At 43.0% G+C, this 25,503-nt stretch overlaps 1 protein-coding gene across 10 annotated transcripts in view; it reads right to left on the minus strand.

The window, feature by feature from the left end:
- Positions 1–25,503, minus strand: part of LPP (LIM domain containing preferred translocation partner in lipoma) — a 311,612-nt gene that overhangs the window by 229,857 nt on the left and 56,252 nt on the right. For 5 of the 10 annotated variants that reach the window (XM_057427441.1, XM_057427450.1, XM_057427449.1 and 2 more), the window contains 2 exons: positions 9,259–9,364; positions 4,894–4,957 (listed from right to left, as the gene is read on the minus strand). The exons of 1 other annotated variant lie outside the window; for it this stretch is intronic. The gene's annotated coding sequence lies outside the window, so the exon portion shown is untranslated. The remainder of the gene's footprint in view (positions 1–4,893; positions 4,958–9,258; positions 9,365–25,503) is intronic. 4 more of the 10 variants (XM_057427444.1, XM_057427442.1, XM_057427446.1 and 1 more) reach the window with 2 other exon arrangements.

Consider the following 25,503-nt stretch of genomic DNA (forward strand, 5'->3'; position numbering starts at 1 on the left):
CCCTACCAGACTCTACAGTGAAAAGGGAGGGGGAAAGAATAAAAAAAGACTTTGTTGAGCGAAAGTACCGAGACACATTTGATGTAATAGTCATATGATTAAAAAACTGTCATATCAAAGTTTTCTGCAAAGTAGGAACACTCTGACAGTTCATATTTTAAAAACTGACATTTTGATTCATTACTGTAAATAGCACTCTGTATTAAATATTGTGACAAGGCATACAGTGTATTTTTTGAGCTCTATAACATTTAGGAAGTACTGGGGGTTTTTTTATTTTTTTTTTAAAGCATGTATAATATCAAAAGCAGCTAAAGCAGAACTCCAAGAAAGCTTCTAGAGGAGAGAATCATTATTTCTGAAATAACCTAATTCCCTGCCATCATCTCAAGCACTGCTGGGAACTTAGGCCCACAAGGATCTTAATGTACTGTTTGCATAATAAAATAGGGAACTGTCTCATGGAACAAAAGAGCTATAAGGAAAGTGGCTACATTAAATAATGTAAAATTACTCACTACCAAATCATCCTGAGTTGGCATAAGAGGAAGAACACTAAAAGGTGCTGAATTACCACTCAGAGTATCTGAGAGTCCAGGTTCATAACCAAGATAAACAATGCGACGTCCAAATGACTGCCCAAATGTACATCTTGCTTATCTCTTCAGTCTTTAGCCACGTGTTTTGCCCCCTCCGCTGCCTCACAACTCATGCTTATGTCTATAAAGGATAAAATTGACTTTATGGCCAAAACAAGGGTTGGGTACACACAGGCAGCGGGACCACCTCTTCTAGCAATGGTACAAACTCTGACTGATTGAACCCGCTCATGAAATCATTCCTGAGTTCAGTTGTTGCCTGTCTTTCCTGACACTCGGAGACCGTAACATCTTTCTCAGCACAGCTCTGTTTTGTCTATTTAGACCATGAGCTCTTATTGACAGGAGGTAATGTGCATGTCTGTGCAACGAGACCTTAGCCAGTCCCCTAAGACCTTCCAAACCTAAACATGGGCAGAGAGCTGCTACAAACCCGTGCAACCCGCCACAGCCGTGCCCATTGCAGGCAGAGATAGGGCAGGCAGCACTCCCTCACCGCGAGGGCAACCAGTAAGGGATGTCTAGATGGAGTTGTCAAAGACTTCTTCTTGCACAGGTGTCCACAGCAGCGCAACTCAAACTGTAGGGATGCTGACAGCCACCAAAACAGACGTACCAACCAAGGCCACTTAATCCCCTTACCATTCCCAAGCTCTTACCAGCTTGTGGATCCCTTTCTCTGGATCACCAGTATCAAAGCAAACAGGACTACGCCCATAAGTAGTAATGAAAATGTTTTGCATCTTCTCAAAAGCAGCCGCAAAACAGAGAAATTAAATATAATAGCTCCAGCTGACACAAAAAAAAAAAACCTTGACGGAGCAGCAGAGGTAAAACAGAGGCTGCCTAGCCTGTTTTCAAGATGCTCAGGTGTTATTAGGACTTCAGTCCAGGGCTTTAGAAAGAAAAATGGTTACCATTATCATTATTTGCAGTCAGCTGCAAGTGAAGCTCTGGGCTCAGTCTACTGAAAGAATGGATATGCTGCCATAAACACAAGCCTGGAGCCTAGTCCGGGACATGGTGAAGCAGTCACACACAACAAAGATGGATCACAACACTGTTTTAACAGGGGTCTGATCCAGCACAGCCAGCAGTTCCCCAGAAGCAGCTACACACCACTCACATGCTGGAAATCTTGTGGATGTGTCTGCATGCCAGCAAGTGTGGCAGTAGTAGTGGTCTAGCCAGACACCCAAAACATATTGGCACCACTATAATCTGTCCATTCACCAATATGTTTTCCTAAAAACACCCATATGCTTTTCCTGCAGTTCCCATATGCTTTTGCAAAGAGAAACAAAAACATTTTGTTAGTTGTGAGCAATTGATCGCCACATATTTCACAGAAGTCAAGTAGAAGAACAACAACAAAAAAAGCAGTCAGCTGCTTCCCCCTCCCTTTCCTCTCTGTTCATGGAGGGAGCTGTGAAGAGCAGGAAAAAAATTCAGCCCACAGCAAAATACACACAGAGCTCATTTTTTGCACTGAAAGATATTCTAGGAATTACAGGAGGAATCTTCATTAAAAACAGGCTATCAAAGAGCTGGCAGCCACTGGCATACCAGACAGTAATTCAGTGTTGGGTGTTTAACTCTGTGCTCGGCACTAGCTCGAGTCCTCACCATGGGTAGGGCAGCCCACAGGAATTCGGGCTCCTGGAGGAGCACGTTAAACAAGCCTGCGGTGGGGCGGACAGTGTAATAAAGAGGTTACAGCATTTCCGATTCACAAGACAGCTCACTTGATGCCATATCTATCTATGCTTGGAGTTATAAAGCCCCCACTCGTGTATAGGGCTTCCCAGGAAGATACTACCTTGCTAATGCAAATCCCAAAGCAGTGAGCATGCAAGGGGAGCAGGCAGGCTGCTCAGTTCAATGGAGCAGGCACGTGGGTGTACAAGTATGCATGTGTCAAGGCTGGAGCATGTAGGAACCATAGCTGTTCAGTTAGAGACTCATTAAGAAATGCGACAGACCCGAGGCCAGCGTTCAAAGAGGAGAAGTGTAAAATATTTCTCTGGAGAAAGATTTGTCCATGTTCTTCTTTCCACAAATAAAATTAAAGAGGGAATCATAATATAGACGAATCAATTAACTTTTGAAAAGCCAAGGGCACTGCATGCAAGAACAGTTGAGAGGGGCAGAGCTTTGTTACAGGACACTTGAAACTGTGTGTAGCCTTTCTTCTGTGGAAAAGATATTCAGCTACTGCTACGTGAAGTTCTGATATCAGCCCTGTCTTCATCATGCTCACTGTTACGGGCACACAGTTGCTTCCTTCCCAAAATGGTCATACATGTACCTGCATATTGCTATAACCCTATGCATGAAGGACTTGGGGTCATCTTTGTGAAGACTACCAAAAATACACTGAGGGCATATGCCAAGGACTACTGCAGTGCTTGACTTGGAAGGTACAGACTTAAGGTAGGTGTTTGAGGCTGACTGTCTATGTCAGAACAGCATGCGTCCTACTACCAGAACAGCATGTGCCCTACTACCAGAATATAGATTTTCTCTGTTCCACTGTTCTTCCACAAATTTAATGTGGAATTTAAATTTTGTAAAGTTAGTGTTCTGTTACAGTGATCTAATCTCACACAAGTGTAATGAGAGGCCAGATGTAACAGGTCTAGAGGCCAGTTTTCCACAGAAACAAAGCTGAGAACTCAGTCAAGAGACGAGAAATCAACCTCTTGCACAGGACCCTGAGTATGAAACAATTTGTCAGAGACAGCTTGCTTGAGAAGATAACATTTTATGACACATTTTTGTCCTGAGAAGAGTTGTAAGCACCTGAATGTCTGACTTCACAACTCACAAATATATTGATGTTATTGCTTAAGTTTTGAATAGAACGCAAAATTAACACTGTCCCACCTAGTTAACAGTCTGTAAGGATGGGCTCCTTCCTAGATTTCATATTTACAGCAACCCACTGAAACAGTTTATTAGACTTAGCCAGAAAAGCTGCTGCAGAAAGAGTGAGACTAACAGAAAAGCTGCTATTAATCTTCCATAACCCAGCAACTGGGAAGACCAGGCCTTGAACCAAATTGTCCCCTCTAGCTATTAATCTCCTGTCCTCTGTTCATTAATCCCTTGTCTGTCTTTGTCCTTCAACATTTATTAATGTTCCCACCTGTTTGCAGTGAACAGTGGGCTGAAACCTCATCTAGCCATATACTACACATTAAAAAAAAACAACAAAACACACCAACAACCAAAAAAAAAAAAAAAACAAACCCCAAACAACTAAAGCAAAACACACCCACCCCACCCCCCCACTCCCCCCCAAAAAATTATAAACTTATGTGGCCTCCAGCACTTGTACCACACATGGCCTTCTGGTGCTGCCACTTGGTGCAAGGAACCATCACCACAGCAAAGACTTCCCAGATCCACCACACCCTACCAAAGCACATCTCCTACAGACCGTCATCACAGCCATTGAGCTGTTCTAAACCAGCTACCAGCAATCCCTGTTCATTTGTTCTACACTTCCCAACAAGCTCACTGCTTTCTTCCCCCAGTTGACTTTGTAGCATCTCTTTTGCCTCCTGGGATGGCACACCTGAGAGAGGCTTGAGAACAAACATACTGCTCTGACACTGCTCCTTTTTTGCAGCCTCACCCTTTCTGCAACTGAATCATCCTATCATGGGATAGGCACAAAGCACAATGCATGTCATAAACATAATATGGCAAGGGACTCCTACAAGAGTTTGGGGTAGTTTATCAGGATGATCCTTACAGTCACAGTTAAATATCTCCAAGTGAATTTGATGGAACTGGCAATTCTAAAGAATGAATTAATTTGCTCCTCGCATAATTTGCTATTCAGGTTATTCTTAATAGGCTTATATCCTTTCTTGCTTTTGTCCACTGAAGCATGGTTAGATTAAAGCTTGTAATACAGCCAACTCTCCATCACCAGCTGGGAGCATATCCAGGATGCAGAGCATCCATGGATGCAATGTGAATTCAGGTCCACAAGTAGGAAAGTCTCATTCAAAAAGTAGTCAAAATAATACAGTTCACAGGACCATGCAATCATTCCCATGCAACACGCCCATTCCCAAGAGGGCCTGCATGTTTGCTGCTTCCAGACCTGGACCCAGAAATAGTAAAATCACCTCAAGCCTCCTGTTTAGGCTGGCCTCCCACCACCCTGAGCTTTGGTGAAATGACTATCACTTGCTGAATGACCGAACACGGTCTCAGGATCTTTCCACTCCCTCTACATTCAGCAGTTGGCAAAAGCCCCATGACCTGATCCATTCCACACCTGGAAGCAAGGTGGCCTTGTCAGGCACTCAGGCAGAAGTACGACAAGCTTTTCCAAGGGACCTCTGTGGGTGCAAACAGAAAGATCAGAATCAATGTTTTGTTCATTGTAAAAGCAGAAAGTGAATCAAGCTGGCTGTAACACCCCACCAAGAAAAGAGCCCCAAAATGGCCCTTAATGCCAGTTACCCTCCTGTATAGAGCAGAGCATAGCTTTTTTCCCCCCTCTGATACAACCCATGTGTCAGTCTGTCCCTTTTTTGACCCATGTAAGTGTTTTTCACTCATTTGCAGTTTATATCAGAACAAGCAGAGAAACTGAAGTTTATTTGGGAGAGAAGCTACTTGTTTCAAATCACTGTAGAGCTTGTGAAAGGTTCTGACCTAAGGGCTGCAGGTAACAAAGTCTCTTTCAAAGCCTGACCAAACACCCTTTCTGCTTCTCATGCTTAAAGGGCCTCTAAGAAGAGGCCTCCTCCACTGCTCAGGCCAATGGTGAGTCATGCCCACAGTGCTGGCTTTGCCACACGAGCACCAAGAAAAACTGAAGCTGAGAAGGGATGCATTAAACATGCAGCAACTGTGGAAAAAGCAGTAGGGTAAGACAGCTTCAGCCCTTGCTTCCTTTTGGGTGCCTCCAAGGATGCCCAGCTAAAAACAAAAACACATTTTTCTGTTACCACATGCTGCTTTCAACCAGCAGCCTTTCTTACTTCCAGCTTATTGATATCTAGCCTACCCTGGTGTTATCTGTTTCCCTTCATCTCAGTCCTGAAGAAGAAATAAACAAGCTTAAAAAATACTAGCAATAATTAGTGGAAAGTCCAGTTCACCCCCACCTGCTCCAGTTCTTCCAGCCCACCATGTTTCTGGCTATCCCAGGCCCACAAGCTCCTCCTAACTGCACATGCAACCGTATTTTCCTAAAGTCTAATTATCTCTTAACAAGCATGGCTCAGATTAGCCAAGGAGTTAAACATCACTGAAGAGGAGGAGAAACATATCTAGCCAGTCACATACATCAGTTTTTAAGGAAACCAGGCTGAAACCGACTAGCCCAACCATCAACAGTCTTTGCTCAGGAGAACCGGGTCTGGCAGGGCAGCATCTTCACCCTCCCGGTCCACAGCGGAGGAAGGGGAGCAGAGAGAACTGCAGCAGTTGCTTCAGATCCGCACCAAAGCCCAAGAAGCACAGAGAAATTTGTTGAGGACCTGCCCACACACACTGGGTATTCCTTTCATATCTGCCGTGACAAAAAAGTCACGTTAACATTTTTGCAAGCACTGGAAGCCGTTATCAAGTAACAGCAAAAAGGCAGACAGGTGTCCTGACCAGAGGAGACAGCATATGCTAACAGTTTGGAATTTATTATTATTGTTAATTTTTAAAGGGGAAACAAATCCCAGAGATTTTTTGTGTGCATGATACATTTTCTGCTCCCTGTTTGATGTTGCTTTCAGACTTAAGACTTCAAATAGCTAACACTAACCTCAAGCCTGGTTTAAACTAATGCCCCTTATGTGACCAGGAATGAATGCATGGTGAATCACTTATGCCACACACAGTGGGGGTGATGAGCGGTGGCCCATGTCTCCCAGTTGCTGTGTGAACACAAGTACACTGGGGGAAAGGAGATTCCAGCTCTCTCTGCATCACAGCCTGATAATTCTGGAAAGCACAATCTTCAGGCCAACAGCCCAGCCACAAGCAGTCAGAGAGGACAATGTAGCTACTGGCATCTTTTGCAAAATATGTGTGTGTATATATATATATATATAATCTGCATAGGCTGCACTTCCATCCTCTCTGCCTGCCTTTGGGAGATGCTTAAGAGAAGCTGCATTTTAATTACTAGCCCAAATCGAGGGAATCTGATTTTGACAGCAAGTGAAAGAGAGCAACTCAAAGTTACAGACTACAGGGTATGTGGGTCCCTGGTCTTCACTATTTTGCTAACATTACTGCTTCCAGAAATTAAGTCAAAACCCCACTTAACTTCAGAGAGGTTGTAATTTGCATCTAAAGTGCTGCCTAAGCCTCAGTTATAATAAACAGATACAGCTCCACTGAAATCAAAAGCATTATTCTGATTTTGTCTGGTTACAGATCTACAGACCCATAAACATTACAGCTCATCCAACCTCCAGCTAAATATCTTCTAATACAAGACCATTATCTTTGTCAGATTGATTGGGATAACTTGTTTAAAGTACTCTTGAAGACTCATTAGCATCATTGGGTTTTGGTGGTTGTATTTTAAGAATAAATCCCAGTAGCTATTAAACACTTGAAAAAGACATGTTAACAATTTACAAACAAAGCTCAAGTACAGATATAACTATGGTTTTCAATTTTCATTTTGAAATTGGTAAAATAGAAGGAGCAAAGAAAACAGAAAAATGAAACTGAGCTCTGCACACACACTGAAAAATCACCCACATTATTTGACAGATAATGAATTAAAAAGAAATACAGAGATAAGGGAAGCAAAATCATGCTAGAAAAAAACAATCCTCCCCTCTTTTTGAGCCTTACTAAATTATATTTCAGGTACAGCAGATAGACAAGATGACTTCAGGAAATACACTTCATCAGACATCACTTGCCAAAACAGCTGATGTCAGGTAGGGCTCCTCTCCCTTGAGCCTTCCTCACTCTCCTGTAATAGAGCATCCCAGAGACAAGTTTGTGCTGACTATGCTCCCCAGCAGCAGAGCAATGCTATTGACTAGTTTTACAGCTTGCTACCCAGGGATGGATGCTACTGACCATCACAACATCCATACCACAGAATCATGGCTGTCATCTTTAAACTATCTCACCAAATGAAGTGGTTCCCTTAGGCAAATAGCAGATGGGGAGGCCTTTTGCTATAACCAAGCTCCTGTTCAGATTGTTGTGTTGCCACAGCTTTGTTGATAAAAGAGAATCTTGGTTTATTTGTTTTTTTCACAGCTGTCCTGCCCAAATCATACTGCCAAGCATCAATTATAAGTCAAACCTTGGACAAGGAATGGTGGAAGAGCTGCTTGACATTTTGCAGAAAATCCACAAGCATCCCAGGGCCTGCCACGGGGTTCAGGTGCTGATTAGGAAGGGCCACTAACACCCCTCCACAAAGGCTTTTTTAGCAGCTCCTCAACCTGTGAGCCTTCCAAAGGGGCTGCCCCGACCAGCATCACAACCTTGGTCAGGCAGATGGAGGAATGGTAGTGAACTGTTCTGTTTCCTCGCCTGATTTCCATTTCATTCATTGGTCACTCAAGCCAGGGAAATACTCCAAGATCCTTGTGCTTGGGTGTCTCTTGCTTCAGAAGCAACTTTGCAAGCCATCGCATTAAGCAAGGGGCTAGCACTGACAGATCCTCTGCTAGGAGCATAATGAAGGCACTGTGGTGCCAGCCTGTATCTCTTAGCCTTCAGGCTGTAGGATTGCAGTAGATGGGAGCAATACATCCCAGCTGTTCCTTAGGGCTGGCACATCACTACACTTAGAGGTATGGCTGGGATACCACAAAGGTGCCTACACTGACCACAGCTCTCTGCTGGCTCAAAAGGAAAAGGGCAGAGAGCAGCACAGCCACACAACACATACCAGGCAGAGAGCAGCACAGCCACACAACACATACCAACCATCACTGTGGGTGATGGGGGACAGGGACATTTACAGCTCCCACAAGATGCACTCTATTTTAATTCACTTCTGCTCTTCCAGCCCTGGATGCAACCCTAAAAATCCAAACTTGCCCACATGTTGCTATCCCAGCTCAATGAGGAGAGGATGAGCTCAATTCTTCCAGTCAAATGGGAGGGGACAAAAGAAACAGTAGTAGTGGTGGTAGTAGTTTTTTGTTAGTAGTAGTAGTATTTTTGTTAAAATCCAACAAAAATGTCCCCAGGAAATCAAAGGCAAAACAGGGGAAGGGATACAGAGAAGAAGTCTCTGTTACTGCTTCAGTGGAAGAGAGATATTGCTAGTTGCAGCCAAAGGTAACTCAGGTGCAGGAAGAAAGATGTCACAGTCTACCAGTGTCATGCTCCATGGTACTGTCTTCCCATACCAAAGCACTACAGAACTGCGAGAGCAGCTCATCTAGGAGAGGATGCTCAGACACACTGCTCACTGCTCCCCAGCACCAGAGGTGGATCTGCAGGAACAGCAGATGTGAGACAATGATCACACACATTCCTCTCACACTGCGAATCAGCAGCCAAACCACAAGCACCCAGGTGTACAGGGCACCGTAAGTACCCAGAGGTACAGGACTCTTGGTGCCCAGGTATGCAGGGGCTACCAGGCCTTCACCCAAGCCCCTGCCATGCAAAGTATCTCCAATAAACAGGGGGCAGGTTTGCTCCCTACCTGACAAGGGCCTTCTTTCCACCAGCTGAGTCTTCCCACTGCTATGTAGGAGCTTCCCAAAGAGACCAAAGCAAAAGTCAGGCACAGCTCAAATAAGCACCTGGATCTACAAAAAAACAGATTAAATTCTCAAGCTACAAAACTATGTTTTAGCAAAAGTGCAATTGAACTTCATGTACTTGTTACATTTCTAAATATACTCTGGTTGTCAAGACAACAAAGAGACTGATAGATCTCTAAAGTGTACTGTATCTATTTAATTGTCAGCATTTCAAACCGACTCGAGGAGGGAAAAAAATGCCGTGTGGTAAGTCTAATCGTCATGGTTACCACTGGCTAACCCCATAATAAAAAAATATATATATATTCTAGCTAAATGTGCCAAGCCATGTGATGAGCAGATGGGAGACATTCTCATTACTGCGACAGCCTCCACGGGAAAACTAAACTTGAGGAAGGACGCGAGAGACTTTACAGAGATCTCAGACACAACAGACATCGTGGGCTGCATCATCCCAGTCATTTGGCAGCAGCCGCTCAGGCTTTTCCACAGTGCTCATTCGCCCTATGTGTGCTGGGACAACCCATGGGGCTGGAGCTTCCTAACTTGCAAGTATTCCTGTTTGGGGATCTCACCCCTCACCCAAAATAGCCTGAGATGTGAGTTGTTATTCCTTAAAAGCCTCTGACGGAATCTAATGTGTAACCATCTTGGATTTGCACTCCCACTCTAGCTCACTGGTTCTCCTCCCTCTAGGCAGCCCATGGGCATTGCTTCAGCAGGAGGATGCTATGGCCTGGCCCTTCTGCTCTCATATTGTTAAGAGCTACAGCAAGGGCTATGTCCAGCCTCGGAGAACAGAAACAAGTGGAAAGAAACAGCCAGCCACTTCTGCAAATATACCAGCCTAAGGCTGAAATGGGAAACACCATGCACCCCCAGCCAGCCTCTGCACCTTGTTTGACAAGTGACATGAAGAGCTCTGCTATTCATATGAGGTCCCTCCCGAAAGAGACGCTTTCCAAAAAAAAGCCAAAACATTGGCTTTTTACATAGAAGACGTCCACAACAATATCTGAGATACCTATCTCTGTATAAAACAATTGTGGCTCTCCTTCACTGACCAGAACTCATCCACCTATGCTCAGTTCTCACTTCTCTTTCATTAAACCAAAATTTAAGTTGCAGGAGAAAGCCACAAGTTTCCTCCAGGTATGAAAAAGCAGTGGAAGACAACTCATGTTCACCTGGTGAGCACTGATGTCAATAAATGGTCAAGTTTCCAATTAGTCTGAAGCTTCCCAATGTTTCTGACAGAAACCAAATCAAAGTCAAATCACCCTTAGAAATCTCCCTGGAGCTGTTTCACTCCTTCATAAAGATAAAAGCTTTCTCTTTCTGCTGTCATATGCTTTCATGGAAACCATAAGGCATTGCCTAAGACCATCTCCACGAGAGCCACAAAGTAAAATTCGATCTGGTTGGAAAACACTACTTAAGAGAAACACCACCTTCCAGGCACCTCAAGCAACACGTTTGAGTTCATGATATTTTCCCTGGAGCTTGCCCCTGCTTATCACCAAGATGAACAATTTCTGAATTCCAAATATGAGATTCTCAGTGATGTAAAAAGAGCTTTCATGCCTACCAACACAGTCACTGTGTGGTCCACCCTTGCATACTGCTTCACAGAGCGGTCTGTGCATGGAGATAGGGAGCAAACACCAAAACAGAAGTAGCATACAAGTGTTATTTTTGGTATTTGTGTGACAATTATTTCAGATACTGCTATGGTCAGGAGCTAAAACGGAGTCTTGGGCACAAAGAAGCCTATGTCTCAAAGTCAAAGGGACTTAAAGACAACTGGTTTTTTTTACAAGTATTTGGGTACACCCAAAGTGAAGCATCATCAACATTTTGTCCCTAGATACCTAATTAATTTTAAAACTAAGCATTACCCATGAGGAACTTTAAAAAGATTACACCCCTTCTGAAAGCTGTATCCAGAACTTAACTGAGCTGAAATCCCAAACAAGTGAAAGCTTAAAATCAGGCTCCAAAGTGTGTATTTCAACATCATACAGGTACAGGAACCTAACTTTGGTTTTCCTGTTACTGAAAGTGCTCGCCTAGGGCACCAGGCTCTTACAGTTATGGCTGTGGGACAACTATTACATTTTGTTCTAATAAAGCACATGCTCTCTGAAGCAAACTCCCCAGGATGACTCCATTGCTTTGGCACAAACGGACTCATTTGGTTGAGATAAAAGGATGCTCCCTTGCATCATTATTATTTGATTTTTTTTTTTTGTAAGATAGAGAAACAGTTAATTTTGCTAAATGAATGTTCTGTTGCCATGACTTCACTGCAGACAAACACAAAGCCATCAAGCTCCTTTTCCTTGGGGATTGTTGCTTTTTTTTAAACAGGTATTTGCTCATCTTGATTGTCTTGCTTCTTTTCCCAGCATCTGCATTTCCAGCATTATCCCACAGTCAGACAGATACGTAATAGCTATAGCTACTCTCTAAATTAGAGAGATATTTCTGTGCATATTCATCCCCTCATTATCTACCTCTGCCAGCTATGCCAATGCACCTTCTGTGACTCCAATACACAGGACAGTTCTACTTGCAACAGAAGCAAATCAGCAAATCTCTCCAAAGGAAACCCTAAATTCATGGAATTAGTCCCTGAAAGTCAGAATTCCCATGCTCCTGCCAAGAACGAAAGGACTTCTCCATCCTGCCCACTGTGAAACCAGGCTGTTGCCCAGGAATTTGCCCTAGTATAGAGCCAGAAACATAAATTAAAAGCCTTTCCATTGCCTCAGTTTCTCAGGCAGATGAAGAAGGCTGTGCATACATGTTGTCTGCCTCCGTGGGGTGTTGCAACATTGGCCAAGCTAATATTCATGAAGCAAACTGGAGATTAAGAGTGTTATAGACTTTACGGGGGGGGGGGGGGGGGGGGGGCTTTTTTCTTTTTTAATATTTGCATTGAATAAGTAGAAACATCATTTGTACCCTGCAGCCATTATATCCTAGTAAATGGCTTATTACAGCATGCAGCCTACCAGCTCACCTCCATCCTGTCTCACTTAAATGCATGTAGGTGGAAGTGCTGCTCATTCCAGAGAACTTTATTTTTCACTGTCTGATGGAGGCTCTTGATAGCTGGGCTCACAAGACAGGGCTTAGGATATAAATACTTCAGCATGAGCTTGTTGTTTGGTACCTATTTATGACAATCATAGAACAATTAATTACTTCCCGTCTACGACTAATTCCTGTCTCTTCCAAAAAGACATAAGAGAGGGTGAGTTTCATCTCAAGACTTTCGATTTCCTGATGAGTCACAGCAGACCCACTACAACAAGCTTAATACTTCAATCAGACTGTTTCTTATTCAGGTATATTCAATACATTACTAAGATGTGGAGTGTGCTATTTTAAGGGCTAATTTCAAGCACTGCATGCACAATGCCTTCTCATCTGAACAGTCACTCTCTCCTGGACGAGACAGATGTACCTCCTACACTACCATCCCCTTCTCCTCCCTGCAAATCATATAGATAAATAAACACTACAAGAGCAAAAAGTGAAGGGCTGTACACTTGGTACACTGATTTTCACAAACACAGTCCCCTCTCCCACTTCACTAGTTCATTCCCTGCCCTTTGGCAATAAAATTACTTATGTGACAGTAGCATCTTGACAAGGAGAAAACATTCACAGACTGCACAGGCTGCAACAAGTCCACAGTGTCTTGTTTTCTTCGTTATAGGGCCAAGAATCATAGATTTATTTTTCTGCCCCAAGGAGCAACTCTGCATCCCAGTACAAATTCTCAATTGTCCCCAGTTCCCACGCCACCCACTCACAAGCTCCCAGGCTCCACCAAGGAGGCAGGAGACACCTTGCCCAACCTCTGAGCAGCAACACAGGTTATGGGGAACAGCAGGTGCTCTCTGGTCCTCATCATTTACTTAATTTAGTAAGTTCTTAGATTGTGTCAATTGGGCAATAGATCCCAGATGGATCATTTGAGTCTAGGACAGGTTGCACTCTGCATCAGCCTGACCACAGTCAGCTGCAGTGAAAACAGCCTCATCCGAGAAGACTGTGAAAAGTAGAGCAATGGCTACATCTCTCTGGACCATGTACATGCCAGGTTCTCATAAGCAATGCAATTAAAAGCTCCCAGACACCAACAGCTGCCTAAAAAAATATGTGGCTGCGATGATAAATATGTTAAAGACCATAACATTTAGGTGAGACATACAAGGTACAGGAGACAGACAGCTATGTTCTTGCTTTCAGAGTTGCTACAGTGCCATCAAGGACATCAGCTACTGTAAAAGCAGTAACTCCACAGACACACTCAAGACTATACTTGTGCTACTTGCTAATAGCAGTTTTCCCCATGGCACAACTGGACTATGCAGATAGTTTCTATGAAAACAGCAGCAGTGCCAGTTTCTGCCAAGCCCATGCTAATTACAAGTGATTCCAGCTCAAATGCTCTTAAGTCAGAAAGTGTTTAGGTGACATGAAACCAAAATCTCACATTTGTCTCACCAGCTCTCTAGTAGTGAAGTAACCTACAATCAACTATAAAGACCTGTCCATGTCTCTTTTCTTTATTCCTCCTTGGAAAAACTTTCATATAAATTCTAATTTTATGCCAGCAAAAATACATAACTTTTTTGATCCACGCCAGTGCCCTCAGCTTGTTGGTGTAATTGAACTGTCAAAGCAACACAAAGGATATGGCCACTGATATTCCATTAAAGTCAACAGATCCTCCAAGGCTTAGTGGCTCCTCAGGTGCTACGTTGAAAGTGTCAATGTCTCTTCATGTATCACATTTACCTGAAACACTCAAGGCACCTTAAAAATAATTCAATCAGTTTCACAGAGTCTGTGGGAACAAAAAGGGCAAGTGGTGAAAGATCATTTCAGATAGCCAAGTCAAATTTGGAAGGAACAAGGAAGCAAACAGACTGAGCTGTAAATTTACAACATGGCAAATCTCCTCTTGAATAGGCTCAATCAGTTAAGGTCACTTTAATTAAGGTGGGGATACACAAATTTTATAGATTTCCATGAAATACACTATTATCTCAGTCTGGCTGTTTACGGGACAGGTAGTAGGCTCCACAAGATCTACAGTGACAATCAGTTTGAGCTGCATGTGACAGAGCAACCCAGCTCTGAATACAAAACCCCAGCTGGAATCTCAGCATCTGTTCTCTCTAGTTCAGAGTACCTGTGATAAAGTTTCTTGAGCAAGTTTGGGCTGGACTAGCCAGCATCCACTTCCAACAAGATCAGACTGAGCAGCTCTCCTCTTCTGCAGATGACAACCAGCTCCTCTGTATAAAGTATCAGGCAGCAGCTGATTAACTTAACTGTGCTGTAGAAAGTGCCTACAGAGTCACTGCCTCGAGTCAAGTGCAAGAAACTTTCTTGAAAAACAGTGTTATGAATAAGAAGAAAATATAGGACCACATTAAAAAAGATAAAAAAGAAAAAAGAAATAACAAAAAAGAAACACATCATCAACAAAGATCCCCAACAACTTAAAAGGGACTGTAAATTGCAATTTCTCTTTTTTTTGGACAACATTGCTAGTAGCGTATGGGTCTGCAGCCTAAACAGACAAATTATGAGATACAGTCTCATCTCATGTTCTTAAAACATGCAAGACCAGGATTTTCCCATGCCAGACAGTTAAATTCATGTGCCTTCCTAAAAAGCCATTTGGAAAGTTTCTAAATGCAGTAGGAGATAAATAATCCTGCTCCGTCCATGCCTGCATCTCCCTCTCCTCCCATTAGCACACAGGGAGAAAGTTGGCTTAGAGCAATACAGCATTTCAATCTGAATATGAATCACTCCTCTGGTGAGAAAACAAAACAGAAGCCAATTTCTTATGAGCCTTATCTGAAGATATAATGAAAAACAACACATCTAACAGGAGCAATGGAAGTAAAGCATGGTGAAAATACTGGCTCAGACAAACAAACAACAATACTTTCCATCCTAGAGGATCCTGAAGTGCTTTACAAACTCAGACAGGCTGAAATAATTTCATCTGCTACTGAAACATGGTCAATCTCTGGGTACTCAGCTCAGCACCATGCCGCAATTCATGATGAAGGAAGAACATTAGAAACTGTGAGAGTTTAGGAAGGCATTATCCCTTTAGTGGGAGCTCGGTCACTCTCCTGGAAAGTGGAAGTTTAATTTTTACTCATATGATTCAAAATGTCATTATGTGAGGTGAGCACCTGAACAGCAGGTGCACACGATGTTGTACTTAAATGTGACCTGCTGTAAAACGGATGGAAATCAAACTCACACATGCTCTCCAAAGGCTTCTAGTTCCAAAGGCTACAGAAAATGGTGGCAAGGATTAAAGTTTCTGAACCTGCCTGGGATTACAAATGAATTTCTTATCATGCACAGGACTGAGGGATCAGGATTTCCTGCCCCTGGTTCTGCTGCCATCTCCATATGGAGTTTAAGGTAAATCACTTCTCCTACGCCCAGCTGCCATCCAGAAGTCACAGTGATATTATTAGGAATACACTATTAGGAATAGTCTGGAAGAAAGCAAAGCATTATTACTCGACAATGCCACTGAAAGCGAGTCTTGCCTATCAGCAGCTTTTATGCAACATTGACAGAAGCACCATTTTCCTCCTCTCTCTTTGCCCCTTCACTCTTCCCACACATCTGTTGTGCCTCCTGTCACCTCACTGGAAATATTCATCACCTGTTGTTACAGTGTTGGTCAACGGAGACCATACAAACTCAGTCATTTCACATGCTACCGAAATACCAACAAACAGTAAATACAGAAACCCCTCAAGGAAGAGGCTCTGAGCAAGTGATCTGCAATTTCCAGAACTAAATGTTTACTCTTCCTCCTGGCAGCATCTGGAAGCTTGCAAACCATTTACTTGCACCTTGGAAACAGCTACTTAATTCTCCAAAGACATCAACAATTCACCTTGACTCAAAGAATGGTTTTCTGAGCTCTGAGGAAACAATGAGCAAAATCATCATATTTTTCTTATTTTTTTGGCAAATGTCTGGTAAAGCTTTCTGAAAGGAGCTTACTTAATCTTTTCCCACATTATATTCTATATACAGCTGCAATTCCAGAGACAAAGTAAAACAAAACTTGGTGTACAAATGCAAACAAATCAGTGTTTGGCCTCATCTGCCTAAATCAAAAGCCAACTTCCTCTCTTCTTGGCTCAGCAACAGAGATCCAAAGCCAGTAAGTTCCTAGCATTTCTGAGAGGCTGACTCTTGGATGGGTTTGTGTGAGTTTGTCTTCAGTGCCTTGGGTCTGTGTGACATTTCAAGGGAAAATGCCCTTAGAAGGAATATGGAGGGTAAAACATGGGTTTGGACAACTACTACCAAGCCATTTCTCTGAAGAAGTGACCTCTCTCCAACCATGCAGCCATGCTCTTGCCAGTTGGACACTCACCCTCATCCTGGTTTGAACAGAGCTAATTAATTTGGTTTTCCCGTGGGAGTAATTAACAAATCAATAAACAAGAAAGGAAAGTTACAAAGAACTGAACACGATTTACAGGTAAAGTGCCAGGGGATTCAGGCAAAAAATCATTGTTGATTCATCACACAAGTCATTGAAATGCCTAAAGAAGAAGCTATCAAGAGAAGTCACTCTTCTTCTCAGTCTCTTATTATTAGTTACTGCTGGAAGTGACCTTTTCTGCAAATCTCTAAGACCATTTTGAAGTGAACACCGTTAAGAAGTGAAAATTATTTCTCAAAATGAACTAAACCGCTTCAAAAGCATTTTATTAAAGGTTGCATCTTGCTTCTCTCTCACCTTTAGGCATTTAGGATGAACTACCTACTACAAGAAAACATCCACTGTGCAGTTCTACCTGAGAGTCCCAAATTCGGTGATACAGCTGCTTGTGAAGTTATAGAAGCCAACAGAGAGGAAATTTACTGAAACCAAGGGAGAGAGAAGGTGCTTGATGCCACTAGAACAAGCCAGTAGCAAAACCTAAGGAGAAACCAAGGAGCCCCATCCCTCAGCTCTACCTGCAGCCTTGGGAAGTGCTTAGGCAGGGAGCTGACATTGCCTGCAGCCAGCACAGACAGCATGCCTAACTCCAGAATCTTCTCAGCCTGGCAGAAGAGTAGGAGGTGCAATTGCTGGCAGAAGCAGGCAGAGCAGCAAAACTGGTGGAGATCATAAATGGAAGAGTGTTGTAAAACATGGAGGTGAGCACAGACTGACACTCACCTTCACAGTTCCCCCACAGAAAAGCATGCCTCACTAGACTCTCAAGTCGTTGAAACACATCCAGCCTTTGCTGCTTCAATCCAGGAACCTCATTTGTATGCATGTTTGTTCTCACACGCAAACATGGCAAGGTTTTAACCGCACACATTTTGTACATGTCCCACAGGCCCAAACTTATAGGTTACTCAGGAAACTTGGTCTAAAACAGGATTGTAAACCAAAGGAAAGAGATTACAGATAAAGGCAATGGCCACAAAGAACTGCAGAGCAATTTGGATTGGAAGTGAGCTTTAGAGGAACCCAACACACAGGTTCCCCAAAACACCCTATCTTCAGGACCTTTTTCTTAAAGCAGGACTTACTTAAAAGATAGCACTGACTGATCTTCCAAAACTGATTAGTCACAGGACAATATGGGCTAGGCTCTCCGCATTCAATATCACTCCCGAGTGGAAAGTTCTCATCAAAGCTATAATATATTCTGTTCCAGAAGAACAATTAGGTGACATTAGACAGGTAGTCATAACTCTCAGAATTAAATAGCCTTGCTATTTATCAGTATGTGCTGTGCCTTTAAAAGTTTCCAAAAGTAATGGTCTCTTTTTTACGCATGCTGGAATATTCAAAAGCGTTTCATATTTATTCTCATATCAAGAAAAGAGCAATTAGATCAATAATGAAACAGGAGTGCTCCCTTTTACTTTCTGTGGTTTGCAAAGAGGTTCATGTTTCTGTGTGAGTACAGCTCTCGTTTTAGTGATGTGAAAGTGTGTGGTTTGTGTGATACCCAGTTTCTTCTAATATTTGAGTTTCTGTTGTTACCTACCTACAATTTACAGTAAAGCACTTTTGTATTCTCACACCTCTCAATCTCAAAATTAGACCAATTTTCCCAACAACAAGATTTTATGACCCCCTTTTCTCTCCCCTGCCCTCCACACCCCCCCGCCCCCCCCCCCCCCCCCAGTGTTTTACAAATACTGGAAACCTTGCTGATGACATCCTCCTCACTAATGCAACATGAAATCACGTAAGACTGTATTAGTGTTACCAAATCTACCTATACATGCGTCTGTGTATACAGACGCATGAAGCAGCAGACACAAGCTTTTCTTTAGGGAAAAGAACCAGTTTTGTGTTTGGAAAAGCAACTAGAATTCAATGGCAATCTGAGGGTCCCCAGGGGCTACTGAGCAACATTTGAACCACTGTTTACACATCACTATCGTGCTATTCATTGAGATTAGATTATTATTATTTACAAAAGCATTCAAAATATTTAGAACTCTTCCCCCCACCTCCCTACTGCAGAGCATGAATCTAATTCTAGCAAAAATTTCTTCAGAACCCTCCAAACAGGAAGCACACAGTGAAACTACTGCGGATGGGTAATCTGCTGGCTGCAGCATAGAATCATAGAATGGTTTGGGTTGGAGGGGACCTTAAAGACAATCTCATTCCAGCCTTCCTGCCACAGGTAGGGACACCTTTCACTAGATGAGGTTGCCCCAAGCCCTGTCCAACCTGGCCTTGAACTCCCACGGATGGGACAGCTACAGCTTCCCTGGGCAACCTGTGCCAGTGTCTTCTCACCCTCACAGTGAAGAACATCTTCCAAATATCTGAACTAAATCTACCCTTTTTTCAGTTTAAAGCTGTTACTCCTTGTCCTATCACTACATGCCCTTGAAAAAAGTTTCTCTCCAAATTTTCGTTTTGTAGGTCCCCTTTAGGCACTGGAAGCTGCTCTAAGATCCCTCTGGTGCCTTATCTTCTCCAGGCTGAATAAACCCAACTCTCTCAGACTGTCTTCATAGGAGAGGTGCTCCAGTATCCTGAGCATCAAACCAAACCATGGCATTTATAGCACTGTGACCCTCTCCACAACCAACAAGAGCACTGACATTTTAGCCAGAAATGTGTCCATGCGCCCTACTCCAGAATTCTTGACTATGCTGACTATGCTATCTCAGTGACCTTCAGAGGAATTCATCTTTGTCAAATATGCTGAAGGCCCCAAAGTGAGAATTCACCTGCTGCTACAACACAAACATCAATCCAACAATAAAAATCGCAGAACAACCAGAATACTAAATATTTCTGAAGAAGACAATCACCAACAGCAAGGTTTTCAACTCCCTGGCGAGTCATCTAGTTAGCTCTGGAATCTGAACCTACTCGGTGCGCACATTAAGGACTCTCTACTTCTCAGTGATTCCTCTGTCCTGCACATCTCTGGACCAGCACAAATAGTCTAAGGGCATGGCAGTTTTATGCCTGTTATCTCACACTAATTTAACAGCTATGGCATAACACTGCATTGCCTAGTCATCCAGCTGCTTTGACTAATATTAATTCAGGCAAGTCAGGACACAAATGTTCAAACCCCTTGATGTATCTTGCACCCACCCAGGGAGGATGTGGCTTTCAGTCACTCTACATAAACCCTGGTGGGATTATCCTTTATGGGATAAGTAAGGAGGTCAAGCGCTGCGATCTATAAAAAGGACATGACGGGAGTACATAATCCCCCACAAGGCACATCCCTCCACCTTTTACAGCCAACAACAAGGATGACTAAGGGCACACAGCAAAAAACATGATAACCGAGGCCACAGAAATGAAATTGACAAATGTACCATTTACCTTGTCATCTTAACATGAAGTGAATTTATCTGATTTTAGCATCAAACATGCCAAAAAGGACATGTTTGGAAGAGATGCACAGACAGAACTGTGAGAACATTGCTTCCTGGGTTCTAGCTGGAGAAGAACTGCTGAAACTTTCTGGTTTCATTCCCCTGGATTCCCTGCAGATAGCCCTTATGCCATCAGGAGATGGCAAAAGCTAAATCTAGACTAACGCAAGGCTTTAAAGCATCCTCTCAACCATTTGGGCAGTGCTCAATGAAACTGGCATATAACACACTCTGCTATAGAAGCACGAGATTTAGGTGCTGCCACTGAGGGCAGCTGTAGGTCAGAAAGTGCTGTTTAACAAAATGTTTAAATTAAGGGTGGGTGCTAAACTGAAAATACTCTTCTAAATCAACATCACAGTAGATCACAGTGACCATGGAGCTCAAGTGTGCCAAATTTCAATGGCAGTTGGTTTTCCTGCTGCTATCTCTATGCAGGAGACCTGACCACCCTCTGCGTCTAAGCCCCTCCAGGACCATTTACTTCTCAAAGTTTGATGACACTGTGAGATCTTCCTTTGCAATAGAGGCAAAAACATACTTGCTACAACAAACAGGCCATGGGAACAGCTCTGTTTATTTTAACATGAACTTCTTACACACCTTAGGAGAGCCACTGGCTGGCTTATCCTTCACCAAAACACCACAAAGGAGCTCACGCTGCTGCAGCAGCTTAAGTCCAATGCTGGGAATGGCTCCAGATATCTCTTTGGAAACTAGCATGATAATAAAACTTCTGCTGAAGTCATATGGTTCTGAAGCAACCCAAGATGGGCTATCAGGAAGTGGGCCACATCTGAAACCAACCACAAGCTCCCCGGCAACAGAGATTCCCAGCAGCAGCACAGCAGTAGCCATTGCCCTCATCTGGGCACCTAGCCATTAGAAAATGTTGCAAAAGCCTCTTCGTTTTTGCTCCTCCCTCAGAGAAGCTCACTAACCACCACCACTGGATGCCAACTGCCTTCCCTCACCAGTAACCTAAGCAGGATTTGGACTACTCTACATGAGTTGAAAACTTTTCTCCCCATCCTCCAGACGAGCTTGCACAGCCTCTCCTCATCCCAATGTTAACAGAGTTTGTCATCAGCTCCAAGTGGCCTTGGAGGGAACAATAACTCTCATCTCTCTTAGCAAGAATTTGGAAAACCAGCTTTTACTGGACAGGTATGTCTGGCTGAGATATGTGACCAGATGCAATGCAAGGTACAGTGTGTGACCTGGAGAAATATTACCATCGGCTACCAACAGCACAAATTTCTTTCTTCCCTGTCCTTCATTAGCCTCAGAAGCTGGCCTTGCCAGAGGCAGTAATGCAAGCTGAGACAACAAAGCACATTAATGATGGGCCTCGTCATGTTCCATATTAATTACTGTAGCTAGTGGTAAACTGTTGGTTATAAATTATATTTTGATAAACTGCCCTTTCTTTGACAAGCCAGCTCCGATGTTTAATGCTGCACTTAATCCTCAGATAATACCCCAGGAGTCCTCAATGTGCCCAGCAATAAATCAAAGCAACCTTCAAAAGGCTGGCACTGCTCCCCTTTTCCTACGTACCCTGACCTGAAACTATCCCATTGCATCAGCTTTGTTATAGGGCAGTTCCAAAGGCTGAGTTGCCAAAACCAGCAGTGCACTCAGTTACCAAGGGTCCTACAGAGGTGCCCAGCGCTTCCTTTTGCATAGGAGCAAGGCAAAAGCCAGCACGGAACATAAGCATGTTTGTTCACATCATAACAGTTTTCCAGAAATGCTGCAGCATTACAATGTTCTGCAAGGTAGAACAGCAGGGTAGCAATTCCCAGAATAGCTCAACATTCAGAAGAGAGGAGGATTTCTTCTACCTGGAATCAAAATAGTCAACTAGAATCTTTATCTAAAACCTTAATATTCTTATTTTTGTTTCTTTTTAATTCAGTAACATTTAGCTAGCAGAACAGCTGTTAGCAAAGGTCTAGGAGAGGTGGAATCCCATTTTCTATATAAAGAAAAACGTTTTGCAGGAAACTGCAATTTGACAAAAATACCTGCTTAGCAAAGTACATTTTAAAAAGTGGAAAAATATGTTTTCTTTCTTCTAAGGTAGCAAAAGATCCACCACAGCTCATGAAACGGATCCCAAGTCCGAGGGACAAAGGTATAAAACAATTTTGCAATGCACATGCAAGAAACTAAGGAGGAGGGATGTGCCCTTTAAGAAGCAGCACAGGGACAGACACTCCATCTCAGGCAGATGTGCCCATCACCTCCAACCATCATCTAAACATGTGAAAAAAAATTGCCAGTCTTCCCAAAGAGCAGGTCCAGCTCTCATCAGTGACAACCATGACTTTGCAGCTGGCTTTAGATGGACCTGCGTCAAGCCTGGCACAGTCAATGCTCTCCTTTATTTTACTCTAAAAGCACAAGTCATCACACTCAGCAACAACAAAATGTTGCATATGGGATTTACAGTGCTAAAAGCCCAAAAGCTCAGGTTAAGGTCCAGCAGTGGCAACCAAGAATCCCATCCTCTCTTCCACAAAAGGATGTGAAGCCCTTTGGCATTGCTGCAAGTTGCAAATTAAACTGCTTACAGCAGACCAGGGTTCAGTGTTGTTCTTCCACCACTGGTGGCAGATGGTGCGTGCTATTATTAAATCTTGATTTTCAGCTTATAATAGTAATTGTATGAAAACTTCTGCACTTGGACAACAACTCACTATATTTTGGGAAAAAGCAGAAGTTTTGCAGTTAAATAAATCTCTTATTTTAACAATTAAAAATATATACATAATCTAACATACTTCTAATTGGAAACACACAGAAAATAGGATATGGCCATATTAGTTAAAGGTCAATGCATATTTACCCACCTCTTTCGAAACTGACAGTATTCTCGTGACAACCATAAAAGCTGCTTTAAATTTTAGTTCCCTAGAAAGTAAATATAAGGAATCCAAAGGCATAACCACAAGTGCCACAACTCTTAACACTGATGTCATATTCAGCTTAATGTGTGCTGCAGAAGTCTAGATGCTAAAGCTTCAAAATCATCTCATCTATGGTATATGGGAAGAAAACAGTAATTATCCCCCAGCCCATCGCCCCGGGCATGTACCACAATGCCATCATTTGATGCAGCATTAACAGCAGGATGTGTTTTATTTCCAAGCATTTAGCATGGGGCACTGTGGGGCTGGTGGGACCGTTTAAGGGGTCTGTTGCAGCCAAGTATCTCACGCTACCATATGTTTTATTCTAGTTTGCAACTGTTCCTTCCAATTCCAACTACCAAACAAAATGCTCTCTTTTTTTTTAGGAACAAGTTGATATTCATTCATGCCAATTTGCTTCTGTATCAATTAGTCAGGGCAAAGGGGGTTGCCTTTCAGACCCTTTTCTGGTACGTTAGATGTAAGGGGACAGTGTAATTAATAGATGTCAGGCACAGTCCCCCCCGATCCATTGATTTCTTCCTACTTAGGAAACACTTGGGGAGAACACAATCACCCCTGACTATCAGGGGTCTTCGTAAAATCCATAGGCCTGGATTTACAGAAACTGCTAATCATTTTGGATGCTGAGAAAGGGGAAAGCAGAGTCTGATTTTAGAAAGCAGAGGAAATCTCTTATTAACCGTAACACCTCAGTGTACTTCAAAGAGAGCTTACAGGAACACAGAACTGGACAGTCAGAAGACTTCCAGCGCAAGAGGCAACTAGGGAAAAATGTTTCAATCCCAAGCCACGCTGAAGGAGATGTGAACACCTTCTCTGAGCTCAGAACATCTGCATTGCTGAGGCGCACAGGCCAGGGATCAGTGTAGCCAGACAGGCTTGCTCCCCAGCTCGGCCACTGTCATACCCTATCACAGTCATCACCCTTCCACCACAGACAATTAGGATTTCATCAAGCCATCTTTATATAAAGTTGAAATTCTAGGGGAAAAAAAAAGCAATTTTATTACTGTACTTGTTGGTTATTTCCTTTTAAGGTTTATTTTTTCCACATCTTACATACAGCCCTCCAAAATCAGCTCAAGTTATTTGATTATTTTCATCATCCCACAGTTCTGCCCATGGGTGCACAGCTGAAAAACCATGCAAGACCAGTACTTGTGCAAAGGTAGTTAAAATATCCTCATTCTGCACACAATAAACCTCCCAACACACACCACACAAATAAAAGGCACAGAAAGACTATAGTCCACAGGAACAGCAGATATTCTTGCTGAATATTACCCTTAGCTTTGCACAGCAAAAAGGCATTTTTCACCGTACATAAAGGCTAAGACCAAAAATGTCTACCCAGAACTGCTCACTCATACCCACCCCACAAGGCACATGAGACCAATCTTAGTTTTAATGAAAAATCTCCTTTCTTTGATTTCCTGAGTCTCTCTGGAGGAATAACAGCACTTTGGCCTGGCAGAGTGTTTTAATGAGATGACAGAGGGAAGAAAGGTTCTCCAAGAAAGGAAATGTCAGTGCCATGCAGCCAGCATGATTGCATACCTCGTATTTCAAATCAATATGAATGGAAAATTGTTACATCTCTCTTTCTAGAAGCCAAGAACCACCCCTCTTCGGAGATTAACTTAAAAATACTGCCCTATGTAGGCATCTAGACAATCTGGTATATGACAGAGAGATATATAATGAAGGAAGGCATAAAGTGTGGTCTGAAACAATACCATATGCACATGGTTCTGCACCACCACCCACACCAAAGTGTACATCTACTAACAGCTCAGCTTCTGTAGCCTGCAACTGCCGAATACCTTTCCCACTGGAAACCTTTCTGCAATGATCATCTACTATAGAAGGAAAATCACTAGAGAAGGACACCCAATAGCTTCCAGGCAGAACACAACTCGCCTTCAGCAAGAACTTTGATTTTCACAGGCACACACTGAAGTTGTTCTTCACAACAAAGAACAGCCTGTCTGTTGCATAACTAACCTTAGGCTGTGTTAGATAAACCATGCCTTCTCACAGATCAACTGACCTTAAATAATGTCCCCAGTATATTCAGAGCCAATAGGTTTCTCTTCTAGAGCTCAACTGACAGGTCTTCTCCTTCCAGCTATTTCTTCAGAAAGGCACACAAAGAAGGTTTCAAGAGAAATTACATGCTTACTGTTCCAAGAGCAGCTTTCCAGGCCAGAAATGAAGCACAAGACCTCAGCTCCAGAGTCGCACCTCCCTTTGAAGGCTTCTTCAGCACTTTCTTGCAAAAGAGCTACTGAGAGGCTT

The sequence above is a fragment of the Pezoporus wallicus genome, unplaced genomic scaffold (assembly GCF_028554395.1).
Source record: "Pezoporus wallicus isolate ANWC-B61680 ecotype Strahan unplaced genomic scaffold, APGP_CSIRO_Pwel_v1 scaffold_7107, whole genome shotgun sequence".
NCBI classification, from domain to species: Eukaryota; Metazoa; Chordata; class Aves; order Psittaciformes; family Psittacidae; genus Pezoporus; species Pezoporus wallicus.